Here is a 22143-nt window from a genome sequence, read left to right as displayed (position 1 = left end):
ATTTAAATAAGTATATCTTCCAAACTTTATACCCAACAATTTATTTCTAGTAAACGAAATTTAGGAAGTTGAAGCATCCAGGAATAAGAAATTTGTTATACTTGTGCATATGGACATATTTGACAAAGGTTTAGAACACATTAAGTGGAATTAATACATACTTTTCAACAAATGTTGAGACAATTGGATAATGATATATAAGAAAAAAAAGGAACCATATCTCACACCTTACACAATAGTCAATTCAATGCAGATCAAAGACCTTGAGATTGACCTAAATCCATAATGTACACTAAAGAAAACATAGGCTGAACACTTCAAGAACTAGACCTCAAAGGAATTTTCAATGGTATATGCCAATGGCATAGGCTAGAAAATAAAATCTGAATAAACTAAACTATATCAAAATAAAAAGTTTCTGTATTATTTTTTGTTTTATTTATTTTTAGGGCCACACCCGTTTGATGCTCAGGGGTTACTCCTAGCCAGGAGTAACCAGGTGCTCAGAAATTGCCCCTGGCTTGGGGGGACCATATGAGACGCTGGGGGATTGAACTGCAGTCGCGATCTTTCCTTGGCTAGCGCTTGCAAGGCAGATACCTTACCTCTAGTGCCACCTCGCCAGCCCCTAAAAGTTTCTGTATTATTAAAGAAACAAAGGAATTATTAAATAAACTAAAAGACAGCTGACTAAGTGAGAGAAAATACTTTCACTCAATACATCAGATAAAGGGTTGATATTTAGGGTATACAAAGTACCCTCAAAGGTTAATCCTGCAAAATCTAAAATCCCAGTAAAAATGCAAAAGAAAAAAAAGAATAGAGATCTTTCTGAGGAAGACTAACAGATAGCCAACAGGCACATAAAAATTCCTCTTGGGTAAGGTCTCCCTGATTGTAGACCAAAGGTTTTTACTTTTTGTTTTCTCTATTTTTTGCTGTGTCTATGGACAATCAACAGACAAATAAACAAACTGTTAAACACATTTAGTTTATTCCTTTCCTTTTTTTTTTTTTTTAGTTCTTATCTAAAGTGGCTGCTACCTTTTTCATAGAATCTTAGGACATAGATTACATTGTTTTAGCACATATTTTTGTATTTTTTTATAATACTAAGAAAAAAGGAAAAAAGAAAGTCACTCACCACTATTTGTTGCAGCATTCAGTAGAATAGCTAAGAGTTGAAAGCAACTTAGGTGTCCAAAGACAGACATCTTGATGATGAAGATGTGGTACATATACACAATGGAATACTACATAGATGTAAGGAATGATGCCATCATTTAATTCACTGCATGGATGGAAATGGAAGATACGTTAAATAAGTAAGCCAGAAGAAAAATGATATACAAAATGATATAACTTACACATGGTATTTAATATATCTGCATTAAAAAATGAAGAAAAGAAATAAAGAAATGCTTAAACAGGTTGTTGAGCACAATCTAGGCCCCAGAATATAGTGAGTAGAAGGAAAGAAATTGAGTGGGGGAAGGAAAGAAATTGAATGGAGGAAAGGAAAGATACAGATGGGAGACAGAGCTAAGGAGTCTCAGGTGCATTATTGGTGTCAAAAAAGGTCATAATTAAATATTCAAGTCAAGTCAGCAACAAAGAAATCATGAGACCCAAACTCTAATAACTAAACTTTAAAAGGTGTCCATTATGATGGAAGGTGGGGTAGGCGATGGATGAACTCTGGGAATATTGGTGGAAAGAGGTTGACAACAGTGGTGTATTGGTCCTGAAACATTGTATGTCTAAAACACAACTATTAATAACTTTGTAAATCACAATGGTTTAAATTTAAAAAATTTAAAAGATAACCATGAAAGTGCAAATGCACATTTATTATAGTACTATTTACTTTATTTCAGAGGTAAATATTTTTTTAATTTTACTTTTGGAGGATTTAAAATTTGTTTTAAGATAAAATAAATATTATTCAATGTAGGCAAAGTTCACAATAAAATTTATATAAATAAACTGAGCACTTACCCTGATATAAAATATAGAAATATTTAGCCAACATGATTAATCAACATTATTAACCAAATATTAACCAAAATTTATTAAATATAAATGACTTGATCTTTGACAAGAAACTTTATTAAACTTATAAAACTTTATTAAACTTTATAAAACTTTATTAAAACTTATAAAATAAGTTTAATTTTATAAAGTACTGTTCACATGTCTACTAAATCTTCTAGATCTCAACTATATCTCAACTTCTAGATCTCTACTAGAGTTGAGAAGAAAATAAACTGTTCACATCAGTTTAATTTTTACTACAAGGCAAGGGTACTGTAAGATAATTTGGACAGTGACATAAGTGGAATTTGAAAATAATCACATAGTAATTCCTTGAAGGTTTAGATTGTCAACTTTTTAAATAAGCAGAACTTCATTTTCTTGTTGTTTTCGTTGAATAATATCTACATTTTATATTAAATTAGTATATAAATCTATTTAATAATTTTTAAAAAAACCTATGAATTACATCTAAGGATTACTCAATCTAATAGTTCTATCTTCTAAATTTGCATCTACTGCTTACATAATGAGAACTGATTATTAAAATGATGACCTTAAGGCATCACAATACTAGAATCATCAGTTAATGATGATTAATAGTGTCCATTATCTTCATGGTTATTAAGGTAAGAAAGAATACTAAAACTTTTCAAAATATTCTAGGACCATAACAGAAGGAAGATATTTCTATTAAATGTGATATTTATTTTATTAAAATGATATATTGCCTGTGGATTATAATTAAACAGAATTTTATTAAGCCCTTTTCAAGTATTTAAGAGATGAAAATGAACATAAAATGATAGATCATTCATTGTCTTTCATTTACGACCTTGAAAGAAAATCCATCCCATTGAAATTATTGCTAACATAAAGTTTATTATCCGTTCCTATTTAACTTAAGATATTGGAATAGAATTCTACTTTTGACCTAACTATAAGGATTGTTTAGATTTACCTAATAAAATTTGAACAGTGCATGAGTAGAGGGAAACTTGATTAAGAAGAGAACAAGAATTTTCTCAGGAATAGTCATTGTATTTCAAAGAGCTCACAGTTTAAGGGAGCATGAACTATGAAGAAATAAAAAAAAAGAACAACTTCCTGTTTCAGAAAAAAAGAAGCAAAAGTGTAAACTTTTCTAGCCCTCCCACTCCTCTGTTTTTTTGTTTTTATCCTCCCCCTTCCTACAAAACAGAAATCACCTGACATATATATATATGTATATATATACATATATTCAATTGAAAAAGAAGTTAATATTTCACTGCTTTACTAAAAAAAGAAAATTGAAAACAAATTTAAAATAGTGGTTGTTCTACAGAGGGAACTAAGTTAGATAGGTAAAAGAATACTATAGAGATAAATATAGTTTGCTACTTTTATATTTTATCATCTAGTCTTGATTATTAGTAAAAGAATGATTAACTTATGAGCAATACAATGGTAGTAAAGAATTTTAAACAATAAGGTGTATGATTCTTTATGCATGGAACAATAATTTTGTTTTGTTTTATGGTTCTGGTGATGCTCAGGGCTTAATCTAAGGTGTGTGTTCAGACTGTGAGCTCAAGAAGGTTTCAGGGACCACAAAGAGAGCTGGGAATAAAAACCAAGGTTGAGGGGCTGGAGAGATAGCACAGTGGTAAGGCGTTTGCCTTGCATGCAGAAGGACAATGGTTCACATCCCGGCATCCCATATGGTCCCCTGAGCCTGCCAGGAGTGATTTATGAGCATAGAACCAGGAGTAACTCCTGAGCGTTGCTGGGTGTGACCCAAAAAAAAAAAAAAACAGAATTCAAAAAACAATGTTGACAGGGTGGAAAGTGTGTTATCCCTAAACGGATCTGATATCTCTCTAGCCCCTCGATTGATGTTTTATTCTATCTATTATTGGAAATTTGACCTGATACCTAAATCAGTGGTTCTCAGTCTTCACCGTACTTTGCTGTACATAAGCAATTGTTCGGGAGGTTTTTTGTTTTGTTTTATTTGTGTTTTTTTTTGGGGGGGTTGTTTTGTTTTTGGTTCACACTGCTCAGGGGTTACTCCTGGCTATGAGCTCAGAAATTGCTTCTGGCAGGCTCAGGGGACCATAAGGGATGCCGGGATTCAAAGGACCGTCCTTCTGCATGCAGGGCAAACGCCCTACCTCCATGCTATCTCTCTAGTCCCCTTCTTATTGAGACCCATGTAAATTACAAGTCTTTCACAGTTATATTTAAGGTACATAGTGACAGTGAATTAGGGCGATTCCCCACCACCAGTGTTGACCTCTCTTCGACCCTGTTCCTAGCACACATCTCCCCTTTACCCCCTGGACAGTTAGTATAACGGGTCTCCTTTGTATATAACTTGTTGGAGATCTTGATTCTGTTGTTGTTGACTTTGGATTTTGTATTTAGGCCTGATCATTATTTATTTCCACTCAATGATCATGTGACTGTTTGCTCCTGGTACCATCCATTTTCTCTTCTCCCCCCCCCTTAATTTATGAAGCATAACAAAATGATTCCAGTTCTGTGATCCTGTTGTAAAATAAATTAGGAAAATAAAAAGCTGGGAGGAAGTCCATCTAGGAACTATTAATATCTATTTAAGAGAAGAAAAAGGGGAAAAACAGAGAAAAAATGAAGAAGAAGAAGCAACAACAAAATACCCAACAGCCACAATAAACAAATACTAAACAACAACAAAATGGAGAAAGAAAAAAAGGAGTGCTGGTGTGGCTAGCTTTTGTGGTTTTTTGTTTTGTTTTGTTTTGTTTTGCATAGGCACAGTAAGTATTGGGGGAAATTTGAAATAGAATTCTCTTGGCCTAAAAGATACAGGGTTGGGGCCGGGAAGGTGGCGCTAGAGATAAGGTGTCTGCCTTGTAAGAGCTAGCCAAGGAACAGACCGCGGTTCGATCCCCCGGCGTCCCATATGGTCCCCCCAAGCCAGGGGCAATTTCTGAGCGCTTAGCCAGAGCATCAAACGGGTGTGGCCCAAAAACCAAAAAAAAAAAAAAAAAAAAAAAAGATACAGGGTTTCTCCACCCTTGATGCATACTGTCATGGGAACAACTACAGGCTCCAGATATGCTCATTATTGAACCCCAAATTCTTTTTATGGTGCCAGGAAACGTTCTGCTCAGTTGTGGCTGACAAAATCAGTCCTCTGTAATTTGAGATCTTGGTATTTGCACAGGTAATAGGATGAAGTCTAGGATAGAGTCTTTATTTATAGTTCTAGAAAATCTTCTCTATCATGGTTGTTATAGTCAGTTTTCTATAATTACTGATCTCGGTTTTTGCAAAGATTTTAGCATGAAGCCTAGGATATGGCCTTTCCTTATAGCTCCAGAAGTTCTACTCTGTTGTAGTTGTCGAAGTCAGACCTCTATCATTAAAGATACTGGTTTTTGTTCAAATCTTAGACTGATCCTAGACTCGGGTCTTTCTTATTGGACCTAGGAAAAGTTATGCCCAGTTGCTGTTGTCAAAGTTAGTCTTCTGTAATTAGTGATCTTGATTGTTTCGCATTCAAGGACTTAGTGTCTTTCTGATTTCATCTTACCATTATGTGGTGACATAGGGCAACCTGCTCTTAGATCTAGTTGTTGCTGTTTCCTCTTCTTCAACTTGGTGCAAGTTGGTGCCAGGGTGGTATTAGGTGCTCCCCAAAGGGTGTTTGATTCCTAGTACTGTTGCAGGGAACTGTATTGATTCTACGGTTGGGGGTCTGGGGTTGGAGGTTGGAGGGTCACTGTCCAATCACATGGAGCCTAAGTCAAGTCCCCATGACAAATGTTCAGAGTGGGAGGCACCCTTGTATTATAAAATTTATGAGGTCTTATCCCTAGTAGATAAGAGCTTGTTTCTATACATAAGATTTCCCCCTTTTTTATTATGCCTATGCAAAAGGGAACAATATCATATTATATTGCTGGTGCACATGGAGATAAATATGACTAACTATTTAGTCTCTGTGCTTTGGTATTGACATGAGCTTTTATCCTAAGCAAGACTTTTTCTTTTAAAGTTTCATACCAAGCAGAACTCAATTAAAATTATAATTATTATAATTATTATTATATTATATATAATATATATTATTAAAATATATAGAGATTAAAAATGAGAAAAAATAATAAAACTTAAATTAAGGGGAAAAAGGGGGTGGAAGAGGCTACTTTTACATTTGAAACACTGAAACATTTGAAACATTTTACACTAAGAAACATAACTTTTAAGGTATTAAACATATAAAGAAGATATAGATATCCCCCTTTAAGTCTTTTGAGATATTCTTGAAAGGATAAGATTCAAGGCCCATTTCCATCCACACTGTGGTCTTGTTCGGTTTGAGAAATGGTTTGCAGCAATAAGGGATCTGGTAGTGTCCTTGAGCTGGGGCTCCTTCTGGGGATGAATTCGATAGCATACAACAGTCCACATTTGTGGGGTGTGTGTGTGTGTGAGAAGAAGTGCCACAGAGAATGAGTCTGCAGGAGTGGCGGTGCAGGTTCTTGTCGGGGCCTGAGATGTGGTACTGAAAGGGTGTCCTTTCGCTCTGGGAGCTAGGTGGTGGCTTATTGGGGCTGAATTAAGAGAACTGAGGGTAAAGAGGGTTAAATAAGAAGGGATAATGGGTTAGGATTGGGGGACGAAAGGATATAAGGAGTTCTGAAGGGGGTGGGGGGATAATATATAGAAGAGGTTATGTACAGTATAGGCATGAGTTGTTTACAGTTAGGTTGGGCAGACAAAGAGGAATTCACTGTCTACAAACTCATGCCCACTAATAAACAGAGATTAGAGATCTCTTCACAAGTTGTTGGAGGCCTGATCCTCATAGGATGGGTCTGGGCACTTAAGAAATAATTATGTTAAGAAAAGATAGATAAATAGCTAAGATATAAATTATGAGGGAAAGAAGAGAAAAAGAGGAAAAAGGAAGAAAGAAAAAAGATAAGAGGAAAAACAAAGAAAAAAAAAGAAAAAAGAAAGAAAATTGGGCCAGCACCTCAGTGTGGGAAGGTTTTCCAATTTCTAGGCACTTCATCATTGACAGCAGTGAACGTTGCTAAATGAAGCTTTCAAAGTTAGATTATGGCTGAAGCATTTTAAGATAAGCAAAATTATCCCATCTAGTTTATTAAGCAATATGATAGTGAGCACTGTAAGAGTTGTCTACCCTATATAATGTCATCTGCATCGAGGTTCCTTTTCTAAAATTAAACTGACAGCCTGGGCTTTATGATATCATAATAACATAGTTTGAAATGAAGAAAGAGAAAGAATAGGATGTATGACCTGGAGGGTTTTTTTTTTTTTTAGTTTGTTTTTAATTGTTTGTCTTTAATAAAAGCCTGAGGTTTGAGAGATATCTCTCAAAAAATACTCTGTCAAGTATTCAACCTGAATTTGATTCCCTGATTCCTGACACTGTATTGACTAATACTCTGAGCCCCACTAATGTGTATCTGGTTTTCACACCACAGCCAAGAAGCACTGCCTTGACAGATCGGATCATAGCCACCAACCTTGCAGTATTAGCAGTTTAGCTGGAATCAGCCCAACCTTAATTTAAAAGAAAATAAAATCCTATCTTTTAGGACATGGCCCAATTACCCCCACCCTACACCCACACCCAGGCCCAGATACACTGATTTACATTGTCTATATTATGGCACAACACTTTTGATTTAAAGATGACGGAACTGGTATACACTAATCTCAGTGCTCACGAACTATTTCTTGCTGTGTTCAGGAATGACACCGGGTTCATGATCAGGGAAACAGGTGTGGTACCAGGAATTGAAACTAGAGTCAGCCACTTGTATGGGATGTACTGTACGTCCTGTTCTTTCTCTAGCACCCGATGATATGGATTTTTTTGTTTGTTTTGTTTTGGGGCCACACCTGGTGATGCTCAGGGGTTACTCCTGGTATGTGCTCAGAAGTCGCTCCTGGCTTGGGGGAAGCTGGGGGTTCGAACCATGGTCCATCCTATGCTAGCTTAGGCAAAGCTGACGCCTTACCCCTTGTGCCATTGCTTCAGCTCCATGATATGAATTTTTTAAAAAATAACTCCCAATAACTTTGTTAACCACACTGTTTTAATAAAAGTTTTTTGGAAATCCTCATAATACATAGTGGGAATTAAACAGTTAACCTTGTGCTATTTTTGTCATGATTTTTTTAAACTTACACTTCTACGGAGACTGTTCATTAATGAATTAATTTTCAATGGCATATTTTTGGTTTTCTTTTGTTTCTTGGAAATATTCTGTGCCTTGAAAATAAATGTGAGATATATTGCTGCAAAGCGACAATCATCCATACCAATTCTTTGAGAGAAGACATCAATTTGTTTTGTTTTGTTTGTTTAGTGTGGCAAAGGTTAAAGTTTGAAAACTAGTGTTACTTAGTTGAGTCTCAATGGAAGAGTTCCTAATTCTTTGCCATGGAATCACATCTGGCAGTCTTTGCGGACCATATGTGTGTTATAAGGGATTAAACTTGGGTAGGCTGAATGCATGGTAAGCACCTTGTTATATGTATTAACTCTTGCTCTGTAAAACAAATTTTAAGATGATAAATATTTAACTTAGATTATAGTTATTTTGCTTTTGTGTTCACTAGAGTTTATTATGTTACCATTTCTCATTTTCTTCTTTACAATGTATAATTCCTGTTCAGGTCTAGATAAAGAGATTAGATTTCAATATTGTGATCTATAATATTTAAGAGACTACATTAGAGTTCGTCCTGGGAAATTTTAAATTAAGCTGCAGTCATATAATCATATAATTTTAAATCCTTAATATGTTAAATATAGTTGAGTCTGAATTTTTGACCTAAGTAAATCAACTAATGAAAGTTGTAATATTTTGGCTATTTTATCCCAATGAAAATCTTGCAAGAGAAGAGTATGAAGACAAAACCAATTCAGTGATTGCTCTATTACAAGAAATATTTCTACTAACATTCTAATGGTATGTATTAATCATATGTCAATATCTTTTTTCAAGTAGGCAGAAAAGCAGTACTCTCTGTCTACTGAAAAATAAAAAAATACATAATTACTGGTAATACAGTTTATTATTTAGATTATTGTGATGATATCATTTGATTACAATGTAAACTCTAGAAATATATATTTTTGTATTTTGTTTGGTATTTTTTGGCCACACCCAGTGATGCTCAGGGATGACTCCTGGTTTTGGGCTCAGAAATTGCTCCTGAGTTGGAGAACCATATGGGGTGTTCAGGGAATAGAACCGAGGTCTGTCCTAAGCTAGTGCCGGCAGGGCAGACGCCTTTGCTCCATGCCACCGCTCTGGCCCATATTTTTGTATTTTGATAAGGATTTTTAAATTAAAAAATTCATATTTTTCTCTGTATAAATGTTACATTTTATAAACTTTTTCCACTTAGAATATTAACGTTTTTAGTACTTTCACTTCAGGTAAATTTTTAAACAAGAATATTAATATTCTTGTGTTACATTTGAGAACACTCCTCTTTTGAAAGACTAATGAATTTGATCAAGGACTTACAATCAGAAAGTAACAGATTTAGGCTCTGAATCAGACATTTAAATATTTAATTAGTAGACAATGTAGTTAGCTTAAATTATGACCAATACTCAAAGGTTTCTATTAAAATTTTATTTCTTCTATAAGTCTCCCTAACCCTTTAGCCTTCAACAATCAGTTTACTAAGTGCACATGTATACACATGTAACATTATATATATATATATATATATATATATATATATATATGTTTTCTATTTGTGCCAGATATTACTAAATTTAACTAAATCCATTAGTGGGGTAAATAAATTAAATTAAATATAAATTGAGGTAAATTATTAAAAGTTTATATCTCTTTACTTATTTTTTTTTTTTGATTTTTGGGCCACACCCGTTTGACGCTCAGGGGTTACTCCTGGCTATGCGCTCAGAAATCGCTCCTGGCTTGGGGGGACCATATGGGACACCGGGGGATCGAACCGCGGTCCGTCCTACGCTAGCGCTTGCAAGGCAGACACCTTAACTCTAGCGCCACCTTCCCGGCCCCATCTCTTTACTTATTTATTTTAGAAGGGTGATACCGATTTTCTTCAGTAAGAATTATTTCTTTAAGAATAGAGTGATAGCCACCTATATTTATTGCAGCACTATTCACAATAGCCAGGCTCTGGAAACAACCAAGATGCCCTTCAACAGACCAATGGCTAAAGAAACTGTGGTACATATACACAATGGAATATTATGCAGCTGTCAGGAGAGATGAAGTCATGAAATTTTCCTATACATGGATGTACATGGAATCTATCATGCTCAGTGAAATAAGTCAGAAGGAGAGAGAGAGAGAGAGACACAGAATAGTCATCTATGGGTTTTAAGAAAAATAAAAGTCATTTTTGTAACAATCCTCAGAGACAATGAGAGGAGGGCTGGAACACCAGCTCACTTCATGAAGCTCACCACAAAGAGTGGTGAGTACAGCTATAGAAATAACTACACAGAGAACTACCATAATCAAGTTAATGAATGAGGGACCTGGAAAGCCTGTCTGGAGTACAGGTGGGGGTGGGGTGGGATGGAGGGAGACTTGGGACATTGGTGGCGGGAATGTTGCACTGGTGAAGGGGGTGTTCTTTACATGACTGAAACCTAATCACAATCATTTATGTAATCAAGATATTCAAATAAAGAGAAAAAAAAAGAATAGAGTGATAGCAAAGTGGGTGATCTGCATCTATATAGTCCCTCAAGCCTACCAAGAGTAATTGCTGAGTGCAGAGTGAGGAGTAACCTTTGAGTAACACTGGGTGTAGCTCAAAAACAAACAAAATAGGAATTATTTTTAATATTTTTCATACTCTCCATAATAATTGGCAGCAAGTAACCCCAGTCCCAAGCCTAAAGACAGTGGTATGAATTAATTTCTTGTCTATAATACATCAACTATACTATACAAAATATTCCATATAATGTATATTATAATAACGATTTAGATTCATGTGAAATCTCAGCACAAATATTTTGAATATAGAAGCAAAACAATTGAAAGGCTAGATTCTCAACTCTATGCTACAAACACCTGGCACTTAATCATCACCAGAATATGTCTCCTTATGTATTTGTAACTTTATGCACCCCTTTCAGTAAAAACTTCTATTATCCCAGATCACCTACAGTTAATACTTACATGTTTGCTCATGTCGCTTACTGAGATTTCTATATTCCATCTATAACACAACTTCCTATATCCATTTCTTTCCCCTCTGATTTGTATTTCATTGCCTGCTATTTTTTAAGTTAAAATAAAGGCTTTATTTAAAGGTACCAGGAAGTGGAGGAATAGGATCAGAAAGGAAGACAGTAACAAGCTCAAGAGAGAATACAGGTTTTTTCAAAAGGAGAGAACCCTGGTACATAACCTAGCATGAAATTACATCAAAACACATCTTAGGAGGAAAGATGCGGGTGACATGTTCATGTAGAAAACATGTCCATGGGCCAAAGAAGCACATATGCTTTCATACAAAATTTTAACTTAGTAAGTTCACAACTGAAATCTTTGTTACTACCTAAACTTACTTTTCTTTCTCTGTTAAAACAGTAATACTTTCATTCTGTTGTTCTTGTCTAACTTCCAGAAGTCTAAATATCATCTCTAAATCATGCCATTCCTCTCTCCACATAGCCATTTAAACTATAATTTTATTAACCTAATCAATTTGACATCTATTTTCCCTTATTGATAATACCCACAATTGAGCCCTAGATTATAACTTACATGGATTTCCAAAAAAGACTTTATAAGTGTTTTCCCAATTTTCAGCCACAATTCTCCAGACTGTAGCAAGACTGTCCTTTAAAAAAATACAGATTTGGTCATACTGCATTCTCTACAAAACCTTACATGACTTTCCACTGGACTTCCAAAATTTTTAGTACTTTTAGCTTGGCTTTCTAATTTATTAAGTATCTTATACATCTTATTCTATTGACTACTGCCATTATAATTCAAATCAATTATTTTAATTCCCAGACTTAATTTCATATAAATTATAGGTTCTCAAGATTGCTATAATTTAAAAATTATTCATTTTTAATACTACTGAAAATAATACTTTTTCTTATTCTCGACTCTGGGCTCATTCCTGTAGCGTTTGCAGGAACATTATGTGGTACCAGGAATCAAACCCAGGTTGGCTATATATAAACCAAGGGACTTATCCATGTGCTATCTTTCTGGCTTAGACAATTATAATTTCATGGACCATATCACGTTTTTTTTTGTTTCCTAGAATGAGAAATTTTCTTTTATTACATTTTTATAAACCAAATATTTTTTCTTTTCAGTTTTGTTATGGGTTTGTCTCTTATTCAGATCCTTAACCTAATTTAAATAAGTCTTTTATATGTTTCAATATCACCAAGGACTTCAAACTGAATTGTATTTTCTGGTTTTCCTATTCCCCCTGCACAATTTATACTGGAAGTTATCCCACACCATCTTCATGCACCTATTCTAATAAATTTTCCATTAAATAATATTCATATTTTCTGTATTTTTAGAGAAATTATTTGAACTTCCTTAAAGCTCATTTTCTAAAGTAATATTTAAAAGATGTTTTAAACCAGGGGTCTCAAAGTCAATTTACCTGGGGACCGCAGGAGGCAAAGTCGGGGTGAGGCATGGCCGCATAAGGGATTTTGCTTACCGAATATTCGCAATAAAAAAATCGCATTAGTAAGAAAAGAAATTGCAAAAAAATTGCATTAAATATTTGCATACCCCAAACGGAACTGCTCGGGGTATGCGAATGTTTAATGCGATGTTTTCTTACTAATGCGATTTTTATTGCAATTATTCGGTAAGCGAATAATCGCAAATACTGCGATTTATATTTGCAGGCCGGTCACGGGCCACAAAATGTTGTACGGAGGGCCGCAAATGGCCTGCGGGTCGCGAGTTTGAGACCCCTGTTTTAAATAGTTTATACCCCAAAGGAAATATATGAACTGAGAAAGTATTCATAATACATATATATATATCTGTGTACATATATCTATCAATATATATATATATATATATATATATATCCTTGCGATAATACTTGAAAGAAAAAAAATCACAAAAACTAGGTGCAGTTCTCTATTCAATTAAAGGTATTCAATTATATGGTAAAATTGCATGTGTTATGAAGGCACTAAATATGTGTTTGATAAGAATATGCTGATAGACTTTTTATTCTGAGATATAAAGTTGTCTAGGTTGACAGTTTAAATTTTTAATTTTATTGCCAATGCCATCTATTTAAATTTGCTTAGTTTACAAATTGAAATAAAGAGGAAAGTGTTTTTGTTCTGTTTTGTTTTATTACTAATTGCTCAGATTGCAAAGTTTGGAATATAGTAAAAAAATCAAGCTGTGTTCTTTCTGCTTCAATATCACCTCAAGTAATAAAGTTTCTGCAATTAGTACTTTACTGACAATTCAGTTGATGATGCATGAGGCAGAATGGAAGCCAACTTACAGTTCCATGGCTATTCTTCTGTAGCATAGTTAAGAGTATTGTAAATTTTGAAAGAAAAGCAAGTGACTTTGTCTTGAAGTCATCACTGAACAAATATGATGAATAAGATGGTGACTTTTTTTTTTTTATCTTTTATTTATTTTATTTTTTTTTCTTCAGAGCAAACTAAAGTTGTTTTTTTTTGTTTGTTTGTTTTTTTAAAGTAAGAATTCATTTAAAGGACAAAATTGATTAACATAATGAGGTAAACTAATATAACATAATATAGTGACATAACATAACATATAATATAATTGATATAATAATAATACATGTAAGTCAAAGAAAATTTCTGATTAAAAACACAATTTTTTTTTTCATAATGGCTTACATATCTTTCACTGTAGTATTTTGGGTACATATTCACATTGAATCAGGGGAATACCCATCACCTAATATGTCCTCTTCTCAATCAAAAATCAAATATGCTGAAAATAGGCAGAGTCCTGTCTAGAGGCTTCCAACCTCAGTTTGAGAGAGGATGTGAAAAAAGTAATTAAAATACCACAATACAAAAAAAATATCGAATTAAATAACCGATAAGCACCACAGCAATAAAGACAGGCACCACACAATAATCTCGGTTCTGAAATCAAATCATACTCAAGTGCAAAAAAGAAAGAGAAAAACAAAACAAAATAAAATAAAATAATATTGGAGACATCAACCGTAATCTCCACACCAAAATAAAGACGTCAAAAAAATAGATCATTTATTCTCCTCTTGCTGCTTTCGTGGTATGTGGAAGACTTCTACTTTATCTTGGATGGTAAAATCAGACCTGTTTCTAAAGATCTTGGTGGCTGTGCAGATCAGGGAATGGAGTTTATGAAGTCTTTCTTTGTGGTTCAAGCAGTTATGCTTCTTCAATGTCATTTTTTTGTTTTTTATGTGTTCTAGGTGTTTCAGAATAGTGCTACCATTCTGTGTTTTTCTTTTGTCTTCTGACTTACTTCGTTTAACATAACATGATCTAGGTCCATCCACGTTGCTGCAAAGTCTGTGATTGTATCATTTCTAACTGCCATGTAATATTCCATTGTATATATGTACCACATCTTAATGATCCATTCATCTGTTGTTGGACATCGAGGTTGGTTCCAAGATTTGGCTATTATACTGAGTGCTGCGATAAATAGTGGGGTGCATATGTATTTTGGAATGAATGTCCTTCCATCTTGGGGGTATATGCCTAGGAGAGCAATTGCTGGGTCAAATGGCAGCTCAATTCTGAGTTCTTTGAGCACTCTCCAGACTTTTCTCCATAGATGTTGGACTAGGGGGCATTCCCACCAGCAGTGGATGAGAGTTCCTTTCATACCGCATCCTCGCCAACAAAGGTTGTTTCCATTATTTTTGATGTGAGCCAACCTCACTGGTGTGAGGTGGTATCTCATTGTTGTCTTGATTTGGATCTCCCTGATGATGAGCGAAGGTGAGCATGTTTTCATGTGTTTGTTGGCCATCCTTCTCTCTTCCTCAGAGAAATGTCTATTCATTTCGTCTCCCCATTTTTTTATGGCTTCGTTTGGTTTTGAAGGGCTCAGGTTTCTGAGCGCTTTGTATGTTCTAGATATCAGCCCTTTATCTGATATATCAAGTGAAAAGATTTTTTCCCATTCTGTTAGCTGTCTTCTTGCATTAAGTAGGGTTTCTTTTGCCATGCAGAAGCTTTTTAGTTTGATATAGTCCCATTTGTTTATAGTTGATGCTAACGTTTTTGCCATTGGTGCTCCATTGTCAAAGACCCTTTTGATATAAAGGTCTTTGAGTGTTCTGCCTATTTTATTCTCGATAAACTTTATAGATTCAGGTCTGATTTCCAGATCTTTGATCCATTTTGAGTTGACTTTTGTATAAGGAGTGAGATATGGGTCGATTTTCACTTTCGTGCATATGAGTTTCCAGTTGTACCAACACCATTTGTTGAATAGGCTTTCTTTGTTCCATTTCATATTCTTGCCTCTTTTATCAAATATTAGTTGGCTATATATCTGGGGGTTTATGTCTGGGAATTCTGTTCTAATCCACTGGTCTGAGGTCCTGTCTCTGTTCCAGTACCATGCTGTTTTTATTACTATGGCTTTATAGTATAGTTTCAAGTTAGGTAAGGAGATACCTCCCAACTTCTCATTTTTCAGAATGTGTTTAGCTATCCTGGGTCTTTTATGGTTCCAAATGAATTTTATAATTGATTGTTCTATTTCTTTAAAGAATTGTGTCTGGATTTGGATAGGGATTGCATTAAATCTATATAGCAGTTTGGGTAAAATAGTCATTTTGACTATGTTAATTCTACCTATCCATGAGGATGGGATGTTCTTCCATTTCTTTAGATCGTCTTCAATTTCTTTCTGAAGTGTTTTGAAGTTTCCCTGGTATAGATCTTTCACTTCTCTTGTAAGGTTGATTCCTAGGTATTTGATATTTTTTGATACTATCTTAAATGGAATTGTATTTTTAATCTCTCTCTCCTCAACTTCATTGTTTGTATATAAAAACGCTACTGTCTTTTGTGTATTGACTTTGTATCCAGCCACTTTACTGTATTGGTTGATTGTTTCTAGGAGTTTTTCTGTGGATTCTTTAGGGTTTTTGATGTATATCATCATATCATCAGCAAATAGAGCTAGCTTGTGTTCCTCTTTCCCTACTTGAATTCCTTTGATTCCCTTCTCTTGTCGGATTGCTATTGCTAGGACTTCTAAGGTTATATTGAATAAGAGTGGAGAGAGTGGACAGCCTTGCCTAGTTCCTGACCTTAGTGGGAATGCTTCTAGCTTCTCGCCATTAAGTATAATGTTGGCTGTAGGCTTTTCATAAATAGCTGTAACTATCTTAAGGAAGGTGCCTTCTAACCCTATTTTGCTGAGTGTCTTTAACATGAACGGATGTTGGATTTTGTCAAACGCCTTCTCTGCATCGATTGATATGATCATGTGGTTTTTGTCCTTCATGTTGTTGATGTGGTGTATAATGTTTATTGATTTGCGTATGTTGAACCAACCTTGCATTCCTGGTATGAATCCCACTTGATCGTGATGTATGATCTTTTTGATGAGGTGTTGGATTCGGTTTGCTAAGATTTTGTTAAGTATCTTTGCATCAATGTTCATTAGTGAGATTGGTCTGTAGTTTTCTTTTTTGGTGGTGTCTTTGCCTTCTTTAGGAATGAGTGTGATATTAGCCTCATAAAAGGAGAAAAAAACCGGACTTCTGCTGTCTGCAAGAAACACACCTACAGTTACAGGATAAGCACAGGCTTAGAATTAAAGGATGGAAAGTAATTATTCAGGCCAATGGAAAACAAAAAAGAGCAGGGACAGCCATTCTTATATCAGACCAAATTGTATTCAACCTCAAGAAAGTGATCAGAGACAAAGAGGGGCACTACTTACTGATCAGGGGAACATTAGATCAAGAAGTGCTAACCCTGGTCAATATCTATGCACCTAATGTAAAATCACCAAAATATGTGAGGCAACTACTGACAAACCTGGAGAAACACATGAAGGGAATTGTGATAATAGTAGGGGACCTCAATACTCCACTATCACCACTGGACAGATCCTCCAAACAGAAAAATAGTAAAGAAATAAGAGCTCTAAATGAAAAATTAGAAGAATTAGGGCTAATAGACTTATATAGAGCCCTCCATCCCCAGAAAGTAGAATACACATTCTTCTCAAACCCACATGGAACCTTCTCCAGAATAGATCATGTCTTAGGATACAAAGCCAACCTATATAAGACCACAAAGGTAAGGATCATTAGAAGTACCCTTTCAGATCACTATGCAACAGAGCTTATAATTGATGTCAAGAAGAAGCAATGGAGGAAAACTAATACCTGGAGATTGAATAACATACTGCTTAACAACAGCTGGATCAAAGAACAACTCAAGGAGGAAATAAAAAGATTCCTTGAGACGAATGACAATGAAGAGACAACATGTCAGAATTTATGGGATACAGCAAAAGCAGTACTTAGGGGGAAACTCATAGCATTACAGGCCTATGTTAAGAAACAGGAAAATAACAAAACCAACAGTTTAAAAGATCACCTCAAAGAATTGGAACAACAGCAACAGAGAAATCCAACCACAACCAGAAGGCAAGAAATCATAAAAACCAGAGCAGAAATAAACAACATAGAGACTAAGAAAACAATACAAAAAATCAATGAGACCAGGAGTTGGTTTTTCGAAAAAATAAATAAGATAGACAAACCATTGGCAAAACTTACCAAAAAAAAGAGGGAAAACACCCAAATCACTAGGATCACGAATGAAAGGGGAGAGATTACAACAGAACCCCAAGAAATACAACATATCATGAGATCATATTATGAACAACTATATTCAACTAGGCTAGAGAACCCACCAGAAATTGACAGATTCTTGGACAAACACCCTCTTCCAAGACTGGAAAAGGAAGACCTAGAAACTCTAAACAGTCCAATCACTTCAGAGGAAATTGAAGACGTAATTAAAAGACTCCCTAAGAACAAATGCCCAGGCCCAGATGGATTTACAGGTGAATTCTATCAAACATTTCAAGAAGACTTATTACCACTGTTCCATAGGCTTTTCAAAACCATAGAAAAAACAGGAATCCTCCCCAAGATGGTGACTTTTTAACATATTAACTCTTCTCAATACTTTGAAACCACTCGTGGTTATGAGCATTTTATTTGTGGGAAATGTAGCTTGATTCTTTTGAATATGTTAATAATATACATTTTATGATTTATTTACTACATATTTATGATTGTTTCCAAGTGAACTTGGATAATCTAAGTAAAATTATTTCTCAATGCCTTTTAAACTGAAACATTACAAAATACAGTTTCTTTCTCCTATTTCCCACTTCACAGACACAAAGAAAATATTCATTGATTACAGAATCAATGGAGCAGAATATATGCTTAAATTACAGCTTAATTGTAGAGATTTCTAGTTCTCTAAAAAATATTTTTTTAAATTGCCAAATTTTACTTATGCTTTCCTTAATTTTAATCTGCAAATTATTATCAGAAAATTGTGCATGACCTTTGTTTCCCCAGCAGAACCACAGAATTTGAATCATCTTGTTCTGCCTCATAAATTGAGGTGGGGTGGTGGTGGAGGGGGTGGATGGTACCAGAAGCAGACAGTCACATGACCATTAAGTGGAAATAAATAACAAACATAAATAACAAACCAAAAGTCAAAGACAACAGAAGATCAACAACAAGTTATATACAATGAGGTACTGTTACACTAGCAATCCAGGGAGCATAAAAGGGGGGGGCGGATATATGAAATGCATGCTGGGAACTGGGGTGTAGGGAGACCAACACTTGTGGTGGGAATTGTCCTAATTCACTGTCAGTATGTACCTTGATATAACTCTCAAAGACTTTTACTGCGCCTATGCAAAAAAAAAAAGAAAAAGCACAAATTAAATTTTTTTGATTTTTTTTGGTAATTGTTGTTGCTTGTTTTTTTTTTTTTTTCTTTTCTTTGCATTTTGTTTTTTTCTTTCCCTGTGCTTTGATTCATCTTTATTTCAGGACTGTGGTTAGTGTTTGGTTGTTGTCTTTATTGCTGTGGTGCTTTTCAGGTTTTTTATTTGTTTGTTTGCTTGTTTTTGTTTTGTTTTGGGGGGTTGATTTTTTTGTATTATTTTTATGTTTTTCTTCTTTTTTCCCTTTCTTTTCTTAAACTGATTTTTATAGTCTCTAGAAGAACTCTTCCTTGTTTGAATTTTTGCCCTTCCCTTTTTCTTTTCTTTTTTTCTTACCTTCAAACAGAACCACATAACTTGAACCATCTTGTTCTGCCTCACAAATTGAGGGGGGCGAAATAATGGAGGGCACCAAGACCAAATAGTTGTATGAACATTGAGTAGAAATAAAAAATGATCAAACTTAAACACCAAAACCAAAGCCAACTACAACAGAATCGATACCCAATCTACAACAGACTAGACACAGAAGGGACCACTTAAACTAGCAGCCCAGGAGGCAAAGGGGGGGCGATATAGGATGCACACTGGGAACAGGGTTAAAGGGAGGAAAACATTGGTGGTGGGAATGCCCCTGATTCAATGTCACTATGCACCTAAAATACTACTGTGAAAGTTTGTAATCCACTTTGGTCAAAATAAAACTTATTAATAAAATTTTTTCACATTGGTCTCAATAAAACTTTTTTTAAAAAAAGAAAATTGTGCATGAAAAAGTGGCTTTAAAAAAGGGCACTTTTAGCCTTCTCTCAATCTAATTCTTACTCTAGATTACTTATCCATTATCAGTCTATTCATAATGCCTTACAGTGAATGTACTATTTGATAGAAAGATAACATTAAGTTCTTAATTTACTTTCAATCTGTCCTTGCCTTTTTTTTTTTTTTTACTAGATGGCAGCTGCAAAATGGTTTTATATCCCAAAGAAGACCTTTGTATAATGCATGAGGAGTTTCAAATGTCACCTGAAAGCTCTCTACTACTGGTCAACATTTCAGTTCGGTTTATTTATATAATAATGCAACTTTTAATGTTTCTTAGTATTTCATATATCACAGGTAATTTTAATCTACATAAATGTATTCATTAATTTTGTACTCTTTTTTACTGCCTTTAAAATTAAAAATTACACAATGATTAGATAAAACTTTTCCAAAATTAAGTAGCTTATGGAAAAGTTGGAAATTTGTTTTCTAGCCTAAAGAACAGCATCGAGCAAACCCTAGTTTTCAGAAAGCCACATTTAGTTGTTTTGGCAGGAGGCAGTGCTTAGCTGTTCCCAGGTCATTCCAACACAAATCTTGATATGCTTTCTTTAGTTTACCAAGACAAATATCAGGGCCATGTAATTATGAAAAAAATTTTAGAATGGATTGATTATGTCTATTGTTTACTGACCAATTTTAATGTATAAATTTTTATAATAACTCCTTATTTTTGAAATTTCGCAAAACTACTAATTTTAAGACTATACAATATTTTGTCATGCTATGTTCAGTAGTTATTTGAGAGAAATTGATAGTAAGTAAATTTTCTTGTTATGAAATACTGTCTGCCACATATACCATAGAAACATATTGAAGCTTAATTTTTTTATATATATGTATTGCATATCTACATTATTTTTTCTTTCTTTTTTCCTTTCTATTTTGGGGTTGTATAGACAGCAGTTCTCAGTGCTTACATCTTACATCTGTCCTTAGGGAACATTCCTGGTAGTGATCAGGGGCCATACATTGTGCTGGGGATTGAACCAGGTTAACTGATACAAGTCAATTGCCCTGCCATCTGTTCTTTGGTCCTGATGGTAATGATATTATCTTTCATCTGATACCTAGTAATGTTTCATATAGTTATATTTTGAAAATGGTTTGCCTTTTATTTCAACAAGTTTTTAGGTACTATTTTTACAATAATATTAGTGACAGGGATTCATGTATAGAACATTGTGACATCAAACCCTTCACCAGAGTATCTGCTTCCCTCTACCACTTTCTCAGTGTCTCTACCCTCCTCAATTCCTATATCTACCTGCCATAATAGCTCAACTCTGTATATAAAATATCCCATTGTATTGCCTTTGATGTTTATTATCACTGTGTTAAGTTTCTTTATGTCCCACTGGAGAGATAATACTACCCAAGTAGTATTTCATTGCATATATTTAAATTATAGTTTCTTTATCTAGTCATCTCTTCATAGATACTTGTTTTTTCCTCCCAGATTTCTGTAATTGTGAACAATGTGGTAATGAATATAAGGGTGCAGATGTTTTTTGAAATAACTTTAGTGTATTTGGGAATGATATTTTTGTGTGTTTGTGAAGTGGAATTGCTAGGTCATATGGAAAGCTCAGTTCTCAAGAAAAACTCATGTTGGTGTTCCCCAAAAAGTGAAATAATCAACATCCCCACCAGTAGTGGTTGAAAGTTTCTTATTTCTATATTCGCTAGAACATTTTTCATTCACATGTTGAATATCTGTAGTGTTGATTTTTTTTGGCATCACACCTTATGGTATTCAGCATCTTATATTGTCCTGTGTTTTCTACTTTGAAGAAGTATCTGTTCATCTATTATCCATATTTTGGAAGTTGTTGTCATTGCTGTTTTTATAAGTATTACATGTATTTTATATATCTTGTAAATTTACACATATGTGACATAAATAATGGGAACCTTATCCCAGTTATGAGTGTCTTTCTGTTCTGGTAATGACTTTTTTGTGTGATGCAAAGGCTTCTTAATGTGAAATACACTATTTTTTATGTAACTTTGCTCTGTTTGGTTGATTGTTGATTCATTTAAGATACTTCAGATTCAATACCAAAAAAAGTTCTGTTTATGTTTCTCTAAATAGATATTCAGGTGTGATATCCAAGTCTTTAATACTCTTCTAGCTGACTTTTGGTTTTGGTAGTGGTCTGGCTACTTCTGTTTTTTTTTTAAATATGCAACTGATTGATAAGTTTCCTAACATCATATATTTAAGTGGTCTTTTTTTTCTGCACCT

The sequence above is a fragment of the Suncus etruscus genome, chromosome 4 (assembly GCF_024139225.1).
Source record: "Suncus etruscus isolate mSunEtr1 chromosome 4, mSunEtr1.pri.cur, whole genome shotgun sequence".
In the NCBI taxonomy this organism is placed as follows: domain Eukaryota; kingdom Metazoa; phylum Chordata; class Mammalia; order Eulipotyphla; family Soricidae; genus Suncus; species Suncus etruscus.
The sequence above is the reverse complement of the archived record's forward strand: the minus strand, read 5'-3'. Positions refer to the sequence as shown.